General features: G+C 39.9%; 1 protein-coding gene across 20 annotated transcripts in view; it reads right to left on the bottom strand.

The window, feature by feature from the left end:
- LOC110833901 (uncharacterized) overlaps nt 1-16,679 on the bottom strand; it is a 442,516-nt gene that overhangs the window by 278,438 nt on the left and 147,399 nt on the right. For 19 of the 20 annotated variants that reach the window (XM_022072476.2, XM_022072477.2, XM_022072475.2 and 16 more), the window contains one exon: nt 9,051-9,112. The exons of the other annotated variant lie outside the window; for it this stretch is intronic. The gene's annotated coding sequence lies outside the window, so the exon portion shown is untranslated. The remainder of the gene's footprint in view (nt 1-9,050; nt 9,113-16,679) is intronic. 20 annotated transcript variants of the gene reach the window in all.

Below are 16,679 nucleotides of genomic sequence, written 5' to 3'. Positions count from 1 at the left end.
ATATTCCGGCTTTGTATATAATATTACTAACCGCTAAAGACGTATAACAATAAGTTAACACTCAGATAAGCGACATCACATGAAATATTCGCGTCTCTTACTTATTACGTAAAACACTTTGCTAAGTATTTGAAATCTTCTGCAACAGATCTCCATTGTATCAGCATTTCGGCCGAGATGCTGGGTTACTTATTACCAGTTACAAAGAGTTCAGCCATACGTCTATTCGTGTAACCCAAACGAATGTCGTAACAGTAAAAACCAAACAGGAATGGCAGTACTCAAAACACAACAACAAAATACCCTTCACAAACAAGAACAAGGAAATTACCATAGGTCATAGGTCATTCCCTGTATGGAAGTTAAAATCTTAAAACTAATTAAGCAGTCAATTGTTAAGAAACTATAAAACCGTTTATGGGCTTCCACTGTTTGGGATAATTCTTTCTTCATAAAACCCGACTGCAGTTGGCCATGACCTAAGCGCACAACTACTGTTTTACGACAGAACTAACCCCCCCCCCCCCCCCCACATCTCGACGCCAGAACAACGACCACACACTTGGGTAATTACCGTCACCATTATATACAGCGTTAAATTAACTTCCAGGTATGTAATCGTTTATCTGGTCCAAAACATAGGTAACACGACATGTCGCATGACATGTCATCGCCACAGGCTGGACAGAGCTGCATATTCTCGAACCACGGTGCTTGCTGAGAAAATCCAACAAGGTTCAAATGCTTCTAACGATTAACTGCACACTAAAACTCGCAGTAGTTCATTTCGCTTAGTGGTTGGCCATAATCATGGCAACATCACGTGATGAGAAGTTAACACTGAACTCTTGTATTTAGGGCGCCCGGTTCGATTTTCCATTACCGAATATTCTGACTGAAGATTTTCGTTATTTTCTTCACCGTGTCCAGACGAATACCGTTATATTGGAACGGTGTCCTGTAAAAGGTATCGGCCGACAGTCCGAACAATTAGTTAACACTAACGTCGACGCTAATTCCTCCAGTTGAATCAGCATCGTAAAATAACCAAAGACTAAATCAACACAGCATTCTATGATGCCCATTGGAGTTTGCTATATAAATAAGGTCTTGCGAGCACCTAACACCCTGTCAAGAAGCAACGCATTCTTGACCTCAATATTAGATAGAACTAAGAAATCAGATTCAAGCTCCGGCAGTCTTTTGCCTCCATTTCGATAGAAAGCTAAGGGAATCAGACAGCCGCTTTGAAAGCGAGGGCGAAAAGAAGAATTTCTCTGTTGGGGTCAATTTTGGACGGACGGGAACAATGTTTCACTTCCTTCGTGTTTTGTTTCAAACACGAAGGAAGGATGGAAGGTAGGAAAACAACCAATTCACTCGTAACTGATAGGCGCAGATACGTCGTGTGTGAAAACACTTAGAAATCTGTCAGCAGTGGATCTGTTGTTCCTTTGTGCTGGTTATTTTGTGCTGTCTGCTGCAACACTATTAATTCTGAATTCAGCGCATCTCGTAAAAATAAATAGAAAATACGACTTATCGGAGACAGGTTGCTTCTATTCCCGCACTCACAATGCAACAGGACCCAAAATAACTGTCCGGTTTCAAATGTGCTGAAATATGGCTCACTAATTTTAAAATAGTTTATCAGTTAGGAGATACCTTACTGTAAGACCTAAATAAACTTTTGTTTAGGAGTTTCGGCTTACCACCCAGACACATTTTGATAAAACACTATATACGACGCCTACATTTCACAAGAATTATTATGTCTAAGTTTAATTCATTATACGGGACAGTCTACCTAAGTACCAAATTAAATCTTTGGCAGGCGCTCCACGTGTTTTACGTCGTTTTGACAGGCGCTGATTAAACTTTATATATACTACACTCAAACCAGTATTACTATCGATATATGAATCTATCTCGGCGCCTCTTATTCCTTTGAAGGTCTGTAGGCTTATGCTAATTGGCCTAAGTACACTTTCAGGTGTAAAAATGCCTTCCGCATAAGTTACAGTTACCGATATACAGGCAATGTATTATAATTACGAAAAACTCAGATTCACTTCATTCACAGATTAAAGTCGCCAAGATGGTGCGTTTGTCAGTTTTTGTAATTTTAGCGTACGAAGGGAAATAGCTATTCATGAATGGTGAACGAACTGATCAATCAATGTGCAACATTTCAGCAGACAGACTTCGATATACCAAGGTTATAAGACAAACTGGGTACTTTCGTGGTCATGCTGGGAAATTTCATTTGACCTATCTATCGCGTAGGTCCATGCAATTGTTTATTAGTTACTGTCATTTAGACCTAAAAAGAAACATTTTCACACTTCGCCATGTTCTTCATCTAGGCTACATGTTCTATAAAAATTAGTTTACATTTTTGTTACAGGGCTTGACATTATGTAAAATTTCGATCTAGCCTCGAAATAAGCCTACGGACACATAATTTAAAACGAATAACAGAAAGATGTGTTTAATAAAAAGTTGTGTGTTTATGAAATAATTTGAATCCTTGGGAATTTCGAATTACCACCAGCTACTTATTCAACTAAAAAGAACAGCAAATTTGCATTAAAACCTTGAACAGGGACATTAAATCCTGCATCCTTAACGTGGTAGCCTACTGACATACTACACAGCCAAAAAGGCGGTTAATTCACTCTCAGGTCCTGTACAGATATAATAAATCTTTTAAGCCTGTCTTACGGGCTGCCACTGACTCACGACACGCCAATAAAACGGTTAGGACGCTCATAAGTCTTGTATATAAATAGCAGATCTTTGTTTCCCTGACTGGTGAGCCGCCACTGTACGACAATAAAGCCTTTAATTAGCTCTAAAATCTTGTATGCCTGAATGACGACGAGCCACCACTGACAGCCAATCTTGATGTGTCTACTTGTGCAATGCGACGGGGCGGGCTGCTGGTTCATGCCAATTATACAAGTTAAGCCCATTTATAGACATTATTATTTAAGATAACGAGCAGTTGAACTGTGGTTCTGAAGCAGCAACTTGCAAGATTCGCGAGTTCTGACAGCAACAAGGTTGCTCGCTCGGCGGACTCGGTTAGTGGGTCCCGATATTTAAAATACTGATCAAAAACGGCACAGTATATAATTTCTACGCTTTGGGCAAAAATATAGTCGTATTCATTTAAGCATCACATCGATTACGACGTTTTATGTCATCTTCTTTGGAACCACATTAGTAACCATGGCCTGTGGGTCTGTCCATCCGTGTCATGATTCATGTATGATTTGAGGTTTTCACAGCGGTGAGTATGAAGATTTCTGTCTTCTGGGTTGTTGCACTGTGTAGTCTGGTAGATGTTAACCAAAGTTTCAGAGGTCATACCGCGATAATCGCCCTGATGACGGAGGCAGTATGACCTCTGAAACGTTGGTTAACATCTACCAGACTACAAAGCGCAACAACCCAGAAGACAGAAATCTTCATAAATATAAATGTTTAAACATCAACTAACTGATTTTCTTTAATTTTTAATTTAACTTCCTATAACCAACAGTATCAATATGACCTTCACGCAAATACATGGGGTGGGAGCAACTGAACTCAGCGTCTCAAATTTAGTACGGAAAGAGATCTTTAGAAATACGACATGTTTATTAAGGTAATAGAAAACAACATTCAAATCACGCAAAATCGTCTGATAACAAGATGGTAACCGACTAATCATTGCAATTATTCATGAATCCACTATCCAAGATAGTACCTAACATGAATACAGACGAACGGCGCCTGAGACTTCAGTACAAGCACGTGGGTCAATCTGCTGTTTGCATAGTTAGCCAAAATGAATGTATTTAAATACAGCGGACTACAACAGGAGGATGGACAACGCTTCACACGGAGAATATTTAATAGGTACTACTGTTACCATTATTTTAATGATTTGTTTGAATTTGCCGAATTTTGTGGTTATTGAATTACATATTTTATGGGTCCCTGTAACTTCTGCGTAAGGAATATCCACACCAAAAGTACACCTCGGCCCATCAGCAGTAAACCTACAGATTTTGAAAGGAATCAGAACGACTTTGGCCCGTGTACCGACAGCGAAACTCATAAATGTCGTATATAAAGTTTAATCAGCACTTTTCGTGTTAAAGCTATGACCAAACGAGCCTCCATTGTCATCTTTCTCTCTACAGACCGCAAATATCAGCACAATATTCTGCAACGCCTGTGCATTATGCAAAGTAATGGGCAAGTGATCTTGTGTGTGGAGGTCGGTAACTAAAAATGGGTATTATCTTAGAAAAGGGAAAACCACTAGCAGGGTTCTGTATGGACACGAAACATTTAACGAAGTTTATCTACCTGGACATTCGTTTGTTAATTTGCCTATTTTACGACGCTTTATCAGCTGCAATGCGTAGAATTAACGGGTGTGCATAAATATGTAATTTCATTTCGGTCAATGTCAGCAGTAGGTTTCATATAAAACGGTAAAGAAGCAATGTTTTATTCCGTAACATATAAATATTTTCAAATAAAATTGCAAACGTCAGCGTGAAACATATTTTGCCAGGTCATGTTAATTTTTGTGCAATTTGTGGCTTATAAAAGTGTCAACCAATTTGCTGTACGTAGCGTCGAGTGGTTATCACTCCTGCTTCGTATTCGGAAGGTCCCTGTTTAAAATCTCAGCCCAAAGACGGGCTATCCTGAATGAATTTTTTCGTTGTCTTTCTCCGTCCCTCCAGGCAAACACCAAGTCGGTGTCTCAAATTAGGCCAAGACCACTTCCTTCTACATCCTTTTAAATGTGTTAATGAATCAATAGACGCTACATCATTGCTTCCCGATAACAGATGATTCACCAGAGCCCTTGTCTGCAATAAGAAGTGTTCCTAACACTTAAAAGCGTCGTTATATGCATCAACAAATACAATCCATCAATACGAAATTTAATCGAATTCCCTTATAAGTTCAGACAAACTACCCTTGTCTATCAAGACTGATGCCTTCTGGGTTGTACAGCTGTGTAGTCTGGCAGAAGTTTAGAAGTTTTAGAAGCCCTTGCTGCCTCCAGTATCACGGCGCTACAGCCGAGAAGACAAGCCATTTTCGTACGCAACACCGTGAGAAAATCAAATCCTATCCTTTATCATCTCACAGGAAATGTTCGACTCAGTTTGTCGTCCATTTATTCAAGTTACAACATTTAGGGACACCCGGTTAAGAACTCTACTAGAGTAAAGACGAAACAGAGAGCCGTGATTATCGTTGCATTTCTCTTGTAGAATAAGTCACTTTGCTGGGACAATAAATTTGACGGTGAGGTTTATAATCCCCTTAAATAAACTGTCGTTAACTTAAGAGTGTTTCTTATTTTAATGTGCACGTTAATAAGAACAAGATAGCTAATTATACATTAAGAAGTCCTTTTTCCAGGCTTTCGAGCTCATTAGACTGGTTTCTGCGTACGACATATATTACAGGACAAACAGAGTTATAACTCATAGCTTCTCAGAGGCTGACACCAGAAGATGTCCTGTTAACCTTGAGAGAGTTAACGTCGGCCGCAAGAGACTTCTTGTTACTTGGTTATAGTTCAGGTAAAAGAAAAACACTTGAACCAACAAATTCCACGAATCTTATTCCGTATGTTTTCATGTCGCTTGGTAAAACTTCCAATTAATTTGGCGCGACTGCTTTGAACTAGGGATGGCAGTAAACGTGTTTATGCCAGTGTTCTTTTGCTACAAGGCTAATAGAAACAACTGCTATAATGACTATGAGTCAAGAGTCTGGAAAGATTACTGATTAAGTCCTTATAATATTTAACCCTTTGAAATCTAAATAATATTAAAGAATTCAGTCCGTACTTCAAAGAAAACAACACATCTCCTTTACAAAGTACAATTTGTTACTTCTGTTTAAGAAACTTTTGCATGGAAAATCATATAAGACCCACAAACATTAAACGTACAGTTACTGTTCAGGTGGCACGTGTATTTCTCAAGGGTCTTCAAAAGGGTTAACGACGCTATTTTGACCGTGGGATTTAATAGCGAGTAAAACTGTGAATAAATGAGAATTTGGAAAGAAGCGAATGAGGCCTACTTCAAGATACTGCCCTGCAATTTGCCTGGAAAATGACGGCAATTAAAGAACCAGGATATCCCGTAAAGAATTCGAGAGGGGTACCTCCAGGATAATCTCTATATAACGTCAGGGCTAAACTAACCTGGTCTGTGAAGTCTGTCACGTATGTGGATAGCGTTAAAGACCGACGTTAATTAATTACTCTGACAATCGCCGCCTGCAGGAACTGTGAAGTGTGAGTGAGTGTGTGTGTGTCAAATTTACACTATTGGAGCCTAGCCTAATTTTAATAATCCATTCTATTCTATTTCTGTAAACATGACTGGAAAGGTACAATCTTTTCAGTACACTGAAATTCCAAAGTCCATTGTTGAGAAACTGTACGTCCCAACAATATATTATCTTTCCATCGCTGCGTAATAAAACTCCCAGCCATGCAGAATGACTACCACACATGGAAAGTGTGGGTCTCAGTCAGATTAGTGGAAAATCTGGTGGTTGTTCGGCTCAAATTTCCAGACGCCCTTCCCATTAGCATGAAAATTATTCAGATTCCATCAGAAGTAAACTGATTCCAAAAGACAACTAGACTGCGTAATATTTTAAAACACAGTTTTCTAAAAAAAATACACAAGGTGCAGTTACAGCTAAGTTAACAAACTCGATAATAGAGAGAAGCTGATATTTGCTCAGCTGGTCAGGAAACTGATCTCTTTTCATGAAACCCAAAGGTTTATTATCATGTTCACAAGAGCACACCACTGGGCCATATCCTGAGCCAGTTGAATCCAGACCACATCCTTATTTCCTGATGGCCCATTTACGCGTGGGTTTCCAAAGCATAAGTTTCATCGAGATGCGTTACGATGTCGTATAATCGTGCGTTAAACAAGGATAATAAATACTTACATAAAACACTTTTATGCCCTCTTCCCGTTCTGTTTACGATAACACTAAATATCAGCGAGTGAGTACACAGGCTTCATGGTTTTTGTTTGTTTAACAAAACTCTAGATACGGTGTCTGTACAGAAAGTGAAGAAATATTACTTTAATGCACCCGATGGCGACCGATTAGGATCCCTTCCGGAGGATGGGAAATCTCTTATATGCATCTAACAGTGCAGTAAGTGTAGAAAACTGATACGAGACGTTTTACTCAAGTGCGGAAAACAAAAGACAAACTAATGTGCCCAAAGGCATGGAAGGGAAAGCTATTTAGATTAATGGATGATCAGAAGTGGCTGACACGGGGAGAACACGGGAACAAGTTCTCTCGGACGGGGCAGAGGTGAAAATGGGGTGGATTCTACAAGCACAACATTTTATCACGTTTTATTCTCAAACCAAAACAGGGTGTGTAAGACGTAAGGGACTTCACAAGGTTCGAACATGCAACTTCCTCCATTAACACGCTCGCGGGCGAATGGAACCCTGCATAAAGACCTATAATATAACAGAAAACAATGTCGACCCGTTAAGGACCCGTAATAATAAATGTCAACTCTTTCGTAATAGAATCCGATGTTTCATTACCGCTGATATTCGGGTCCACTGTGCGTCACGACTCCGAACCAGTTCCATGCAGCCCAAACCTTCACAGCCACGCTCGGTTTGATATCTCAGTGCCTTAGGACCTCGTCATCTCTTTAGTCGTCCCCGGTTTCTCAGTCCAAGTGACTTGTAATCTGTTAGTAGTTTGAAAAGTCTGTCTCTTTGCATTCTGCCAACACTTTACATCCAACTGATTTTATATTATAAATTCTGTATGAAGCAGGTTTTGTTTTAGTTATTTTAATACGTAATGGTTTCCTTCCAGTACATCACAATGTATTTTGGCGATTCTCTCGTGAATTTCTTTCCTGCTGCTGCACCTGAAGTTTTGTCTTCTACTTTCATTGTCAACTTCAGTCTTATTACCATGAGAACAACAATAATGGTTCAGGATATTGCACCGTAATTAATCATGAAAATATTAAAACCTTGCATACCGTGCAGTGTATTGGAATATAAAATCATGCATACAAACAAAACGCGTTTGGCAATAGTGTCCTTTCTAGTGTAAACAGTTTTGTTTGTATGCATGATTTTATATCATGAAAATATGTTTACACTTGCAAATAAATCTATCAATTATGCTGAATCAGTGCGAATAATGTTCGGCGAAACTACAAGTATTTAAAAAGATTTGAATTACTATTTTTCCCCTTTTAAGGAAAGAATATACTTGGCGGTTGTCTGAGAAGAATATTCTGACAAAAAGAAAAATAAATTAACGAGGACGAGAGAACAGCAAAACGGAACATCATAATTTGCATTCTTCGCTAAATGCCATCAGAGGGACCAAATAAATGATAAAAATACGAACAGGACATGTTGCACGCATGGTAGAGACGAGAAATGCATACAGATTTTTAGTCGAAAAACCTGAAGGGATTAAACTAGTTGAGAACTCTAGGGCACGAAGAGTGGGATACTATTTAAATGGATATTCAAGAAACAGGGTGTGGGCTGGATTCATCTGCCTCAATACACGATCCATGTACAAACTCACGTTCCACAAAAACCGAAGAATTTCTTGACTGAGAGAATGCCAGCTTGTCATAAAGAACTCTCCTGCATGGAGTAAGAATATTCTCGCGGTTACCTCAGAACACCCTCGAATAAAAATAATTTCTCTCCCTTGCCTAAGTAGCCAAGTCTGCTCGTACTTGTTCGGAGTTAACATGAAGGAAACGCGTTCCTCGCTGAACCTCGGCACAGACTCATTATAGAGCTGGGCTTCAAGACGTCACTCATCAGACTCACATGTGGGTGCTGGGGCCGGTTAATAAGCGCGATGCTAATTAGAAGAGTGGGTACAATCTAGTGCTCTGCTCTGGCGAGAAGTCACCAAAAACGAATTATTATGCATCTCCAAGAAACACCGAGACAGTAGACAGTATTGTCCCTACTTACCTTTGAAGTTGTCACCGGGGCCTCTGGTCATTGGAACACAGCTGATGTTTTCTTCACCGACTCTGAAATGGAACATTGCTTAGTGTCAGCTTATTAACCAGTCAAAACATTCCGCTTTCAAGGTGGAATTGACGATTCTTTCCAAATGACTCGATATTGCAAATAAAAAATTACCACCAACTGAAAATTCAATATTCATATGGAATACTGAAAGCACGTCTGTCAGTATATTTTACAGCCTTTTATAGTGGTAAACTAATGAGTCACTCATGTTCAACGCGCCAGTGGCCGCACTACTTACACTAATTGCAGGCCACCTTGCGCAGTACTCAGAACCATCCGCATGATGAACCGGAATATCGGACAGATTATCTTTATTTCAATTGGAGTACACTTTATAAATCACATTTCAGTTTGGGACAATAAACTAGGCCAGGGATTTCCAACAGTAAGCTCACGGGAACATCGGTGCCCTCAGAAGAGTTTTTCTTCGGTGATCACAAAAATTTTTGAACATTCATACGGAGCTTTAAATGCCTGACGTTTAATTTCCCGCTTATTTGTCACACTATCGCGATAATTCCTCGAGAGCTAGATAGCGTAGCAAATGCGAGAACACGATAATCTAATCATTTCAATTCGCATATTTTTTTCCCTTTAGATTCATACAGTACCCGTTATAATCTCGTCCCAGTGTCCACTCACCCAAGAAAGTTTGGCGATCCCTGAACTTCCGATATCATGATCTCATAACCACTGGTGTGTTCCTGCTACGTAAAACCAGGTCACCTACTCGAAAAATGTTCTGGGATATAATTTACAGTTCTTTGATAAACATATATACTACATATAACTCTTGCAATTAACATACAAATTAAAACCAGATTACCTAAAACAAATTCAAGTTAATGATGAAACTTTCTATCGGGGTACCGCGTGGGAAGTTCTGGTACCATTTCTGTAAAGAGAAACACCAATATCTACAGCACATCTGGTTCACAACACCAACAGCATCTCCGACGGCTTATGAGTGAGTAATGGTTTGAAGACGTGGAGTCGTGGCATATTTCAAAACCCACTATCGGCATTGTCCTGGGCTACGAAAAATGAGAAATATCAGTTAAGAAAATCGGCAGTCCGGCTGAGATGCAAACCCCGTACCTCCAGTCGACAAGTCTAAACCTAGAGAAACTAAAAAGAAAATTGAACAGACCGAGATCGAACCCCAGAACTGCTAACATGCAACTGCTGGAAAGCTAGCATGTCATGCTCACTTAAGTAAGGAACGTTGTAAAGTTTGTAAGGTAGTATCATAAACGGGATTCGAAAAAAAATGTTTAGTTGTAAACGGTAAATAACATCAACAACTTCAGGGCCTGACTGGTATGAAGTCATACGACCACTTGGGCATCATTTATTTCAAATGAATGACCTCTAACTTCCATTTTAATGCGCATCTCAACCTAGAACTGCGCAACTCTTCACGAAATAATTCGAAACTTTCAGGGCTTGAAATAATTACGTGTGCCTTACTAGCGGATACCACTAACTGCGTGGTGCTTTGGACCAGACAGGGCGTAATAGGATCAAAATACCGCACAATAAGGATATTAATTATAACTCAAATGCAATTCATCAAACAAAAGCAGGGCTACCAATTAACGGATGAGACTGGTGGTATATGTAGCACGCATGGGGGAGACGATAAATACACCTATTTTCATTGGAACGCCTAAAGAGAAGAGACCAATTGCAAGATTTAGAAGTGAATGGATGGAAAACGTTAAAATGAATCTTAAGGAAATAAGGTGGGAGTCTGTGAACTGAATTTATCTGGACTACTGGAGGGCTTTTGTGAAGAAGGTAATAAAGTTTCGATTTCAGTTATCTGCGGAGAATTCTCGGACTACATGGTCGACTATTAGTTTGTCAATAAGGACTCTGCCTCGTGGAGTTAGCTAGTTAGTACGCTAATTTCTAAGCGTGAAGTACAGTCAGAATGATGACGTTCTCGCCGTCGAGGGGAAGTGTGAGGGACTGCGGACGGGGTAGACTACTGTCAGCTGTGCTGAATGTGTGCAGAAAGGATTTAGACTAAACTCACTGCGCGTACAAAAAATTCCAATATATTTACGGCGGAGAACAACACCGCTGAGAAAAGTTCAAAACTACATCTCGAATATCTGCAGCGACAGCTCAACAACCGACAGAAAAGCTGTTAACTGTGCATAGGGTATAGGTAATGTGGCTGTCTCGTCTGAGGGGGCACGGAGAGGAGGGGTAAGGGGGGTTGAGTAAGGGTAGAGCGAACGAGGGGGGATCCAGGGAGGGGCGGGTAGGGTTCAAGTCAAGGGGAATGAGTCACGAGAAACGTTAATGAAATTAAATGAAATCTTTCCTCTCTTCTCTCGTTTTAATTAGCCCCCCTTCCACCCCTCACTCTGCCTTTCCAGCACCGGAATGGGACAAGGGTTAGGTTTCATGACGTCCACCATCTGGTTCAAGTACCACGTTGGGCAAAATACAGGCCGCGAAGGAATTCAATATGGTGCTCGCCTCGTTTTACTTTCTCATACGCATTATAACTAGCTACGTGTAACAGTCTACTCCTTGAGAAACAAACAGTCACCGCCCTGATGATAGAGGCAGTAACCACCTCTGAAGCGTCGGTCATTTTGTACCAGACTGCACGGCGCAAAACCCCAAAAGGCTGGAATCTCAAACAAACAGTCGCTCAGGTTGCTAATGTCTGGCTATTTAACGACGTTTTTCAAACAGATTTTATGTACGGTGTAACATGTGGATGGCTGGGAATGATAAATAAGAAAAGGTATGGACAGAAGTGGTGTTATACATTTATTTATTTATAAATCTATAGTTTATTTAACGACGCTTTTTCAATACTTCAGACTATATATCGTCGGGAAGTGGTGTTGGGTCATTGTACGGTATAGTCCCAATATATTCCTGGAGGGAATGGGGAAAATCAAATAGATATTTGTAACGGCAGAATAGTATTTAACGTAAATGCAAAATGTAAGGGAACAACACATTCAGGTGACTTTTCATTTGAACGTGTCCTGATTTTTGCACCAACCTGCATATTGCACCGCCTGATAGGAAAACTGTAGTCTAACACTCGGTTCCGAGCCGATTTGAAGCCCGAAACCGAAGCCTGCGCGTGGACACACACGAGCATCATGTTAACGGTAAATAAAAGCGAATTCCAACCCCGCCACTTTGCAGTCTCTCAAACTTCGGCAATACACGCCCACGGACCTAAGTACGTAGTCATGTAACCGTCTTCAAATGTACAGGAGACAATCCTGGGTGGATAATTTGTTCAGGAAGACAGGGTGGACTCGTAGTGCTTACTTTGGTTTGTCGTGTTCAACTCAGAAGATTTGATTTTGTCTGTCAGGTAAAGGGGTCCCAGCCGCCGTGGGCATTAGGAAAATATCTGGGACAACGTTTAAGCTTGCAGCAACGTATTGCAGGATTTCTAAAACTGCATAGCTCGCATAGAATATCTAGCCAGATTTTAATTTTCTTCACTCTTTAACCTATTCATAAACATCATACTTTCTCCCATTGGTTTCCGTTTAATCACTCCTTCCTCATTCTTATCATCCTTTCTTGTCTTCTTTTACCTTCTCCTCCTAGTAACTTGATTCATCATTGTATCATTTTCCTTATTAATCTTCTTTCCCTGTCTTTCTTCTCATCCTCTTCCCTTCCTTGTGCTTCTTCTCCCTTCTCCTCTTCGAAACCCTAAAATCCCAAAATTTCTTCTTATTCTCCTTCTCCTGTTGCTCTCATCCCCACCTTAATGTTCTTCCTCCCGTCCTCTCTTCTTCTCCTCCTCTTCTCTGCATATTGCTTCTTCTACTGTCATCCAAAGACAGTTTTTCTGTCTTGTCCAGTTTTCAACCCATCAACCTTCAGGGCTGAAGACGAAATGTTGAGGGAGATGTGAGGGAGGTGACGGGAATTGTAATAAGCGCAAAACAATCTAGAACACGGAACTTGCTTGTCAACGCTCGTCCTCGTATTGTGGGCGTTCTTAAATTAAACCATAAGCTCTGTGCAGAAACCTGCGTCGGATATGTGTGTTAATACTGTGGATATATATAAATGTTAAGTGCGCATACGCAATTACCGAAGTCCTTATTACTAACTTTTCAAGAACTTCGAACTAAAGCGACGTGCAGCTGCAACCATCCTTCAACACGCAGCCGACGGTCTTCCCCCACCCACGCACTAGCTTACAAGCCAAAACCATTTTACAGCTCTAAATGCTGCCTCTAAAATATAACCACTTCACCCTGGAATGCTAACGAGAAAGGATCATATAACTTGACGACCGGCTTTCACAAAAATCGGTTGAGACAACCGCGAGTACTCACACAAGGAATCTTGCCAGAACCGCAATTTGTTCTTACATTTCGCAGTTTTCTGTCCTTTCAGATGAATATATTCTACACCACTGAGAAAAGGGTAAAAGTAGGTCAATACAGCACTTTCTAACCTCAGCCTCCTCCAAATCATCTGCCACATCTCCACACACATACTCTAGAAGTAGGTTAAAAATTTGGGACTCCGCCTTTTGTATACTGACGGACCACCCTGGAGTCTTTCAGTCGCTGTTTAATGTCTTCCTTTCTCGTATATCTTCCGTAAATTAAGACTTCAAATTACAGAACGAAAAGGTGTCCTAACTCTGAAAGAATCCTAAAATTATTTTCACGTGACTATTAACAGCATTTAGGAAGAAAATGCGAAACACTCGCCCTTCAGCTGGTCAAGGTACTTCGCGCTTCTGTGGAAGCCAAATGTTCATTACAGTGATCACAAAACTCCTTATTAAACACCATTCTCATGCAGTTTAATCCAAGCCGTACATTAACATCATGCCAGAAATGCTTCACGCCACGCTCAACTCATCCTGATATTAAGCCGAAAGAATGTTTTAGTTGAAATAACAGTTTACTGCTGATTACAATAAAAACTGCAGACCTAATGTTAATTTCTGATCAGATAAAGAGCAGCAGTTTGGGTAACATAATCCCACTCACTTGTGCAGCTCTTGCATTTAACATTCCCTTTCATCACTTGAACACTGCTAGCTATGATTATCTTTTAGATACAAACCGCGCATATGAAACAGTTCCATTGTGTTATAAATTAATTATTTTATTGTGTTATTTTCTTTCATAGAAGATTAATGACCATTGTATTAATTTTTCAACTGAGAAATCAAGCATTACAAAAGTCAACATTATTAACTTTGCCACGTAATGAAATAAAATTAAAACTGAGGCTGCAGAGATCTGGGGCGCGAAGCACACAGGAAAGGTGTTAATAGACAAAAGGGCGAAAGAAGCAATTAAAACGAATAATTGGTCGGAAGCTTGCAGCTGATGAAAACATATTTACGTGTGGGCAAAGTCGGTTTTACACGCGGTATGGGCATATCACGGTGCAATTTAAATCACTGTCCCATCATGTGTAAACGGACAATTAAATGAAAAGCACAGAACAACCGTGGGACAAACCTAAGCCGAGGCACATTTGGAAATATATGAAATTTGCTGCCTGCGTCAATGGTATTGTAGAAACTCAAAGCATGTCAAATACGAACGTTCATTACCGTATTTACAACAGCCTGTCCCTATCATAAGCCAAATTAATCCACATCGTCGGGCCCTGTTTCCCTACGAACCGTTTTAAGACTGTCCTCCCATTTCTCTCATTTATGCACACCTTCGGAGTAGTCTTCCCTACAAGATACCCAACCATTTGTTACGCATTTTTCTTCTTTCTCATATGAGTTACTTAGCGAAATTCTACAATCTTGGTTTACAAAACTCTGAAAATAAAACAAATAATTGTAATGCAAGAATTATATCTCTGAGATGCACAAAGAACTTGCCTGATTATTTATTCTGAGGCGCTTTTATTATGTGTTAGCTGAGTGGACTCAACCAGAAAAGAAAGGGTAAGAAACGATCTTAAAATCGTTCTTCTTTGGCAGGCGTTCACAATCACGTGCTCAAACCACGACTATGTTGCTCGTGCGTGCATATAGCAAATCTGAACAAAAAAAAACCCAGTCCTGTGCTTTTAGTTAGCCTCTGTCGTGAGAATGTTTCTCTTCTATTTGTGTTTATATTTATTTAAAAAGGAAGAAACACAGAAGATACGGCAGATATTGCTGGATGCCGGCCAACGAAACACTTCCCTTGTTTTAGAAAAGAAACGACAGATGTCGACAGCCATCAACGGCAATTATGTCCTTCCGACTCTCGTTTGTCTCTGATAATTGCGCGTCGTGACGTAACGGAACCATTATTATGCTTTCTTTGCACACAAGTCAATAAACTGAACGCATAATAGGCATATCGGATCTGACCGCAAATTTCATCACCGAAACTACGCGAACTTCAAGGGAATTTTGCATAATAAAAATTATCGACTTTACAGGAAGCCTAAATCGAACTAATCCTCCCCCTCCAGATCAGTTCGTCGCACAAAAACTGTGTATGATAAAAGATACAGACCTCATTTCGAGCGGTAAATTTTACTGTAAACAATTTTCCGCACAATGAATTAGCCACAATTTAATGTCAAAATATACCGCTTAGGCTAATAGATTTCCGAAAGTAGGACCACCATAATTTACAGGCACACTGTTCACCAAATACTAATTGGTAAAGAAATCGAGAATGATATTTTCGGTACCAAACTGTAAGGGGAAACATCCCAAAAGTCAGATAGTCATCTTCATACTCAACGTCGTGAGAACCTGAAATGTCACCTAGATTTAGATAACACGTAGAGGTGGGCCCGGGCCGCCACTGACCAACAGGTAACATAAACAGAATCTCCCAAAATCCACAATTTAAAATTATGAAGGTCACAATCAATATTGAAAATAAAACAGTAAAATGTTGAAGTCATTCATGCAGTTTAATGAATGTATAATGGAATTCCGTCCAATTAGCTGTCAGCTGGAACAAAGAGATTCACCGGATCAATACAATGGAACTGTTTTAACGAACTAAAATTTCAGTTCAATCAACAATTCATTGCTTCACCAAATCAATTAGAGTCATAATTCCTTCAGTCGCCAACTAAAGGCGTATCACGTCCACTTAACAGCTCGTTCAATTAAAACAGAGCGATTTATGTGAATCTTACTCTACTTCTCCACTGCAACAGTTTATTGTATAGTTTGTATATTCGTCTGAAATACCACCAAGCACAAATAGTGGCTCCAAATCTACAACAGTTCAGAATACCAAAATGCAGAAAACCGGTACACCGTTAATGGAACAGAAAAATTAAAATTAAAAATGTTGTCCAGTAACCAGCATACCGAAACCTAAGGCAACCGTAGGTAATAAGGCCCGTCTAAGGAAAGAGTATACATACCAACGAAGAAGCATACTTTAGGAAAAACCCACACATGCTCTTTCAAGGATTATCTCAAAGACATAAATACAATCATTATCGATCTGCAATATGGAAAATGAAAATATGTAATTGGTACTTAATAACTCGAATGGTATATAATTATGCCCGCAAGGCAGTAGCTTAATATAAATCATAGAAACATTACGTAACAGA

The sequence above is a fragment of the Zootermopsis nevadensis genome, unplaced genomic scaffold (assembly GCF_977971745.1).
Source record: "Zootermopsis nevadensis isolate Lab colony 2312 unplaced genomic scaffold, Znev_1.0 Znev_ptg000022l, whole genome shotgun sequence".
Classification (NCBI taxonomy): Eukaryota; Metazoa; Arthropoda; class Insecta; order Blattodea; family Termopsidae; genus Zootermopsis; species Zootermopsis nevadensis.
The sequence above is the reverse complement of the archived record's forward strand: the minus strand, read 5'-3'. Positions and strand labels throughout refer to the sequence as shown.